Source organism: Solenopsis invicta, chromosome 3 (assembly GCF_016802725.1).
Source record: "Solenopsis invicta isolate M01_SB chromosome 3, UNIL_Sinv_3.0, whole genome shotgun sequence".
NCBI classification, from domain to species: Eukaryota; Metazoa; Arthropoda; class Insecta; order Hymenoptera; family Formicidae; genus Solenopsis; species Solenopsis invicta.
Window position 1 is genome coordinate 11,842,874 of NC_052666.1, and position 6,546 is coordinate 11,849,419.

A 6,546-nucleotide genomic window follows, 5' to 3' on the forward strand; every position below is an offset into this window, starting at 1 on the left:
AAAACTTGTATTCTTGTGCTTTAAAATGAGAGGTGTCAGTATGACATATTCGCGAAATTACATTATTTAACTTTTGGTCTTTTGCTATAAAAAATACTACAAATATTACAAAAAACAAAATACTTAATAATCGTGATCGCAAGTGTATAGCGTTGACGCCCACCACGGCGTAGTGCGGGAGCATGAGGGGGCGGTGCGGTACAGAGCTATTCTTTCCCTCGCCGCGCACCACTTACCGTCGTGGCGTCGCCTACAAGGGTCGCGATTCTACGGCTCATGCAAGCGACCGCTTGTCTCTTCGCGCGTTCTTATTCGGCCAAAAATTTGTCAGACGCTTAGATTTTGAAATATCAGCCGATTAAGTTAGCGTATCACGAGTCGAATATAGATGGTACGCAGGGGCGGCGCATTCACCGTTACGCGCGGGTGTGTCGTGAGATGCCTGCTGCGCTCAACTGATACAACACACAAGTCTTTCTCCCCCCCCCCCTCTCTCTCTCTCTCTCTCTCTCTATCACATCACAATGCTAGCTTTAACTTAAAAATGTAATTAATTTTCTTCTTAATTTTAATGATTTTAATAAGAAAAGTGCCAGGAAATTCTTTGTACAAGTACCAGCAAGTTTCCAACAACTTATCAGCATTATACTTATTACAAGTTATAAATGGGAATTGTTGCTCACATGTTGCTGTCATGTTGCTCGCAGATTGCTATAAACAATTTTTAAAATATAGTAATGGCAAGTTCTAAACACAACTTACCACAATATAATAACACAGATTGACTTCAATAATTTTTCTACATTTGCTCGACAATAAAACTCAGCATACTGATACTAAATTGACTAAAACATTTTTGTCGCATTAAATAAAAGGCAATGTAATAGCAATTAACAAGCAATTTAATCTGCGCGATGATTTGCTTTAGATTGAGTTATCACGTTTTGCTATTTGGGTAATTAATCATCGCTTTGAGTAACGATCACTGCAAATAATTATTAGTCATTCGGCGTGCGAAAATATGTCGATAAAACTCGTGTTTACGCGCGACAAACAGACAACACGTGTTTACTCGACAACAGGAAAGAGCCGATTGATTTTATGGGTTACGTTATGATCGAATATGAATGCGTGATTGGTCGAACAGAAGTTAGAACGCGGCAATTTAAAAGTAAAGTAGTGATTAATATTGATTTTAATAATAAAATTTATTGAAAAATATGTTTTTATTTATTTTATTAAAATTATTTTTTTATATCAAGAGATTCTACACTGAGAAAAAAAGTTATTGAATTTTAATAAATATTTGTTTGAATATTTGCAATGACACAATTTATTAAATGTAAATAAATATTTATTCAGTAAAAAAATGATAATTAAATTACATTAGTGATTTTTGTATTAAAGAAATATTTAATCTCCTCGTGATACAAGACTTGTTCACTAAATGGGTCAAATGCCAAGCGCTGCGAACCGCAAACGGCAAAAAGATACGGGAAGCCTTCGAAGATGTCGTCTTGTCGCGGTAGGGTACGCCGAAATTCTTACTGACGGATAACGGGACAGAGTTCGTAAACCAGACGTTGAGAGCTTTTGCGCGAAATTTCGGGATAACGCACACAACTGTCCCGTCGTACCACCCACAAACCAACCCCGTGGAGAGGGTAAACCGAGTATTGAAAACGATGATTATTGCGTTTCTCGATCGTGATCATGGCGACTGGGATCTCCATACCCACGACTTCTGTTTTGCGTATAACACTCGTCCATCGGAACCTCGCCTGCATTTTTAAATCTCGGTCGTGAAATAGAGCCAATTAACTCTTTGCATCGTCGTTGCCGCAACGCTGGCGAAGTAGCGTCGGGCGATACGGAGGATTGGTCGCAACGTATACAAAACTTACGAGCGTTGCATGCATGGGTATCGGAAAATCTTAAGCAAGCATACCAAAAACAAGCTAGGTATTACAATTAGCACCGGCGTGATAAAGTTTTTGGGATGGGAGAGCGAGCTCAAAACGAGTTTTGAAAAGATAGCACGTCCTATCGTCCGCGGCTCAAAACATCGCGGCGAAATTGTCACCAAAATGGACCATTTCAAGTTTCAAAAGCCCTTTTACCTGTCGTATACGAGCTTATCGACTTAGACGGAACCGCGGTGGGGAAGGCTCACATAAAAGATTTAAAAATCTACCACAGTCCTTAGAATGAGACATAGTTCAAAGTTTTTTTTTCTTCTTTCTGTCCCGTTTCGTCCCCCCCCCCCCTTACCGAATAGCTTGAGTACAATAGAATAGAGTGTCACACCATGGCGGAGGAGCGCTATTTGCGGCAGCGCCAGCAGTTTAGGCTGCAGCACCATTTATTGGGAGTATCCCGACTTTTGGCGCAAACTGCGGGCGCTCGAAAAGTTGCGTCCGCGAGACAACCCCAGGAGACGCGAGACGCCCCGAAGAGACCGGTGTGCGACACGTGACGTGAGGGTTCAAGCCACCTGGGGAGGATGTCACCGATGAGGCCAAGCCACCCAAACGAAGCCTACCCCCATCTAGGAGTCATTGCCGGCGAGCGAGCAACCGGCCCGACCGGAAGAGGCAAAACCGGCACCAACTAAAATCCTCCCGAAAGGCGCCGGTCTGGAGGAACCCGACTACCCGGTCTCCCCGGCCGGGTGTTGGAATTGCGGGTCCCGGATCCACCACTACTCCCGCTGCCCACAGCCGCGACAACGCGTGTTCTGTTACGCTTGCGTGTCTATAAAAGACTGCCCGCGCTGCGGCAGGGAGTGGGGCCCAGGCGGCGGCACGCCAAGGCCGCAAGTAGAAGACCGCACGGAAGCGACACGGAGCACCCCTGGCCGCGCCAGAGAATCACGATGGTTTTTCGCTTTTCATGGCGCCCGCGTGGAGTCCGTTTTTTTTTCTCTTTCCCCTCTCTCTTCTCTTTTCGTGTATGTTCGGGCAAGAACAGAATTGTATTTTTTTTTCTTTTTCTCTTTAATTTCTTTTTTTCTTTATTTTGCTTTGAGGAACCCATGTACGAGGGGATAAGAAATAAATAGGCCCAGTGTCGCGGCTGGTAGAAGCTGATTACTGTCTCACTTCAGTAATCATTCCTTCCCTCTACCTTGTTTTTTTTTCTTTTCTCACTGTTAAATTAGGCTAGGGCTAGGGATCACCGTTGTGAATGTCCAGTGTGAACGTCTGAGTGTGATCGTCGGGAAGGTATCGTCCCTCACTAAGAATGGCGCACGACTGAGCTGTGGGGTAGCGTCGGTCAGAAAGAGGTAATAAAGCCTCTTCTGCTGAGTACGGCGTCTTATTTCCGTGTTTCTTTTGATTTCTTTTGTGTCTGCTGCCGCCCCGTAACGAGGCGTTTGAGAGCTCGGTAGACTAATTATGGATTTCGTGTTTTAGTGCAGAACTGCGACTCGAGCGGGCGAGCAAAGTTAGAAGTCGTCAGGAATTTTTGACGAAACTTTAGAGTAGACATTGGAAGAGTGTTAAGCGTTTTCTGCGTTTTGGGCCACCAAACTGGATGCCGCGGACTGGGATGTGGGCACGCCGCGAGGGCGCCAGCTGTTTCTCCCGACCGGGCCCAGCGGAGGGCCACCCTTTTTGGCGTTTGGAGAGCCCGGAGACCGTCGGGCTGGTTGATCGGCAAAGGATAAGAACCAGGAGTATGGACACCCCTCTCTCGAGCCGGACCACTCAGAGGCTCTATTTCGTGGGCGATTTTTAGTGTAGGCAGCCGGACGCGGCTGAAATAATTATTGTACTTCCGACGATTGCAACCCGCCCCGCCCATCTCCCTCCCAGCTATCTCGAAACCACTTAGCTATTGACGTTCGTCGATAGCCAAGACTTCCTCGATCCTCCCCGGGAAAGGGGGAATTGTGACGTGACATCCTGTTCGGCTATCCGTCACAGGGATCGCAAGGTCCGGCCGAGGAGCGCACGCTGCAGCTCTACGTCCTCTCGGCTCGGAGACGGACATGTCGGCGTGTGCGCTAATAATTCCTCGTTTTTGTTTTGTGTGCTTGTGTTCGTCCGTTAATTGTAGCGACGTTTTGCAGATTGGCGACTAGCCAATCTTAATTCTGTACCAACGAAGTCTCACCCGGCTAGAAGACTGCTAGAAGAAAGACCTACCGCCACTCGGAATCTTACGGATCGCGCGCAGGTTCGCAGAAGCGCGCACGACAGGTGACCTCTCATCATTTAATTACGTTATCTCTTACCGTCGCTCCTGTACGCAACATATAAGGCCGCTGAAATTACAGGACGCAAAGAGGGAAGGTCAGACGTAGGGGACGTCGATACTCCACACAGATCATCACGTAGGAGACCCCGAACGAGGAGCTGCGAGAGAACGTTCCCGATTTGGTCCCGAGCGCGGGGACAGCAGACACCAAAGACTCCGTAGGGATGGCCGTCCGGCCTCGGGAAAACCACGGGAAGAGTCGCGAGCTGCCCGAAGACACCTACCTTGAATTGCGCGCCGCAGCGCGACAGCCTGATTAGAGGGTCGCGAGGACCGCGTTATAAGGCGGAACCAATGGCGCGGCGCGACGAACCCCCGTGCGAGGGGGCGAGAGATCCTGCGTGCCGCCTGCCGAATTTCCTCGTACTATCGATCACTTCGCTGTGGATCGTCGCCGGTATCTCACACCCACCGAGACGACGAGAACCGTCACCCAGAGACGAGCCATACCCTTGTTAGAGGACGAGCTCAGGAGAGCCGCCAGCGTCGTGGTGAGACGAACGAGACTTGTGTAAAGCCACCGATTTCGCCGGTCGGATGAATCGCGCGTGCGGTAGTTGCACTTAGAGTTCACGTTCGCCGTAAAATCTTTCGCCGGAATGGGAATACGTCTGTAATCGCGTGCTGTCCGCGTGCTTGGCCGCCGTACGCCTCATCCGATCAAGTCGCGTCTTGATTCTTTTCGGTTCCGTTTATTGAGAGCGTCGCCGACACCATAGCTAAGTCGCGCTAATTGTGTAATATTTTTTGTGTGTCGTCTGTAGTAGCGTTTGTATGTGTTTCTGCTTGGCGATCGCGTATTTCCGATCGCATATTTCGTACCGAATTGCCACCTAATTTTGCGTGAACTGAGAATGCGTGTGTAGAGTTTCGAGTGTGCACAGCGTATTGTCCGCCGCTAATTAGAATAGAATATTGACTCTCTCCGTTCGGTGAACTCGTACCGACGACCGCGTGGTATTTTCCGACCGCGCCCGGGTCGCAAGACATCGTCGCAGAACCTTGTGAGTAGTTAGATCTCGGAAATACATTGTTAATTTCTCTATTAAATTGAAGTGTTCTCTTTAAGTTCCCTCGCTCTCCTCTACCATCCCGCCCGCCGCGAACCACCCCCTCTGCCAATTCCGTGGCTGAGCTACCAGTTAAAAGACCCGTTGCCCGTGACAAAGTAGAGTATTTTCGCGTTTTCTCTTCCGGCATGAATCGGGGGATCGGTAACGTTTTGATCTAAGAGTGGTACGCTCGTTCGTGCTTGGCGCCCAATCGTACCGTCTAATTTCATGCGTTTGGTGTGCGCGACCTTACGAACATCTTGGCTACCTAACTAGCGTCACGAGCAATTAACGTAGTTGCACCACGTGAGTGAATGCGGTCGCAATATATATATATATATATATATATAATATATATATATATGTATATATATATATATATATATATATATATATATATATATATATATACAGGATGTCCGGGAACTAGGGAACTTACTGCTTTGACAACTTAAAGGAGATAAAAAGGGACAAAAAAGTTGTAACGGTACGCGATCTCGGTCGGTTCGGTGCGGTGCGGGAACTTCGGGATCGGACCGGATAAGGCTCGTCGGTTGGTCAGGTGTCCGTAATGATTATACCCAATGTAGCAAAAGATAGAGAATTGTTTATTAAAGCTATAATAATTACAAAAGAGTTGACAGAATGAATATGAGAGAAAAATAAAAGAGATACCGAAAATAAAAAAGATATCAAAAATAAAGAGATTATAAAAATACGGAGATATCAAAAATGAAGAGATAACAAAGATAAAGATAAAGATAAAGATAAAGAGAGCTCGTCGGTGTCCAGCCAATCGCCGGTATCGGATTGCGGCGGAATGACTTTAGAAAACTAAGGGCTTATTCACGCGGTTTACATTTAGACGACAGAACTTAAGTATCTATTTACAGATGTAGGATAACTACTCGGTGAGCTATGCGGGCTGTACGCCCGTACGGTCGGGGAGTCGCGGGGCGCGGCGGGAGTGACTAGCGCGGTGATGTAAGCGCGTGCGCAAGTGCGGATCGTTGTCGGCGCGGTCGCCGCCGCGATTCGCCTGAGCGCGCCCCGTGCAAGTGGGGCGCTCGATCGACAGGTTGCTTGTGCCCTGTCGATGACTAGGTTACGAGATTCGTCGGTTTGACAGTAAGGTATTCGAGGACGACGGTGATTGGTCGAGAATGCTCGGCCGGTGAGAATGACGAGAATGCTCGCCGAGGATCTCGGACGTGATTGGTCGAGAATGCTC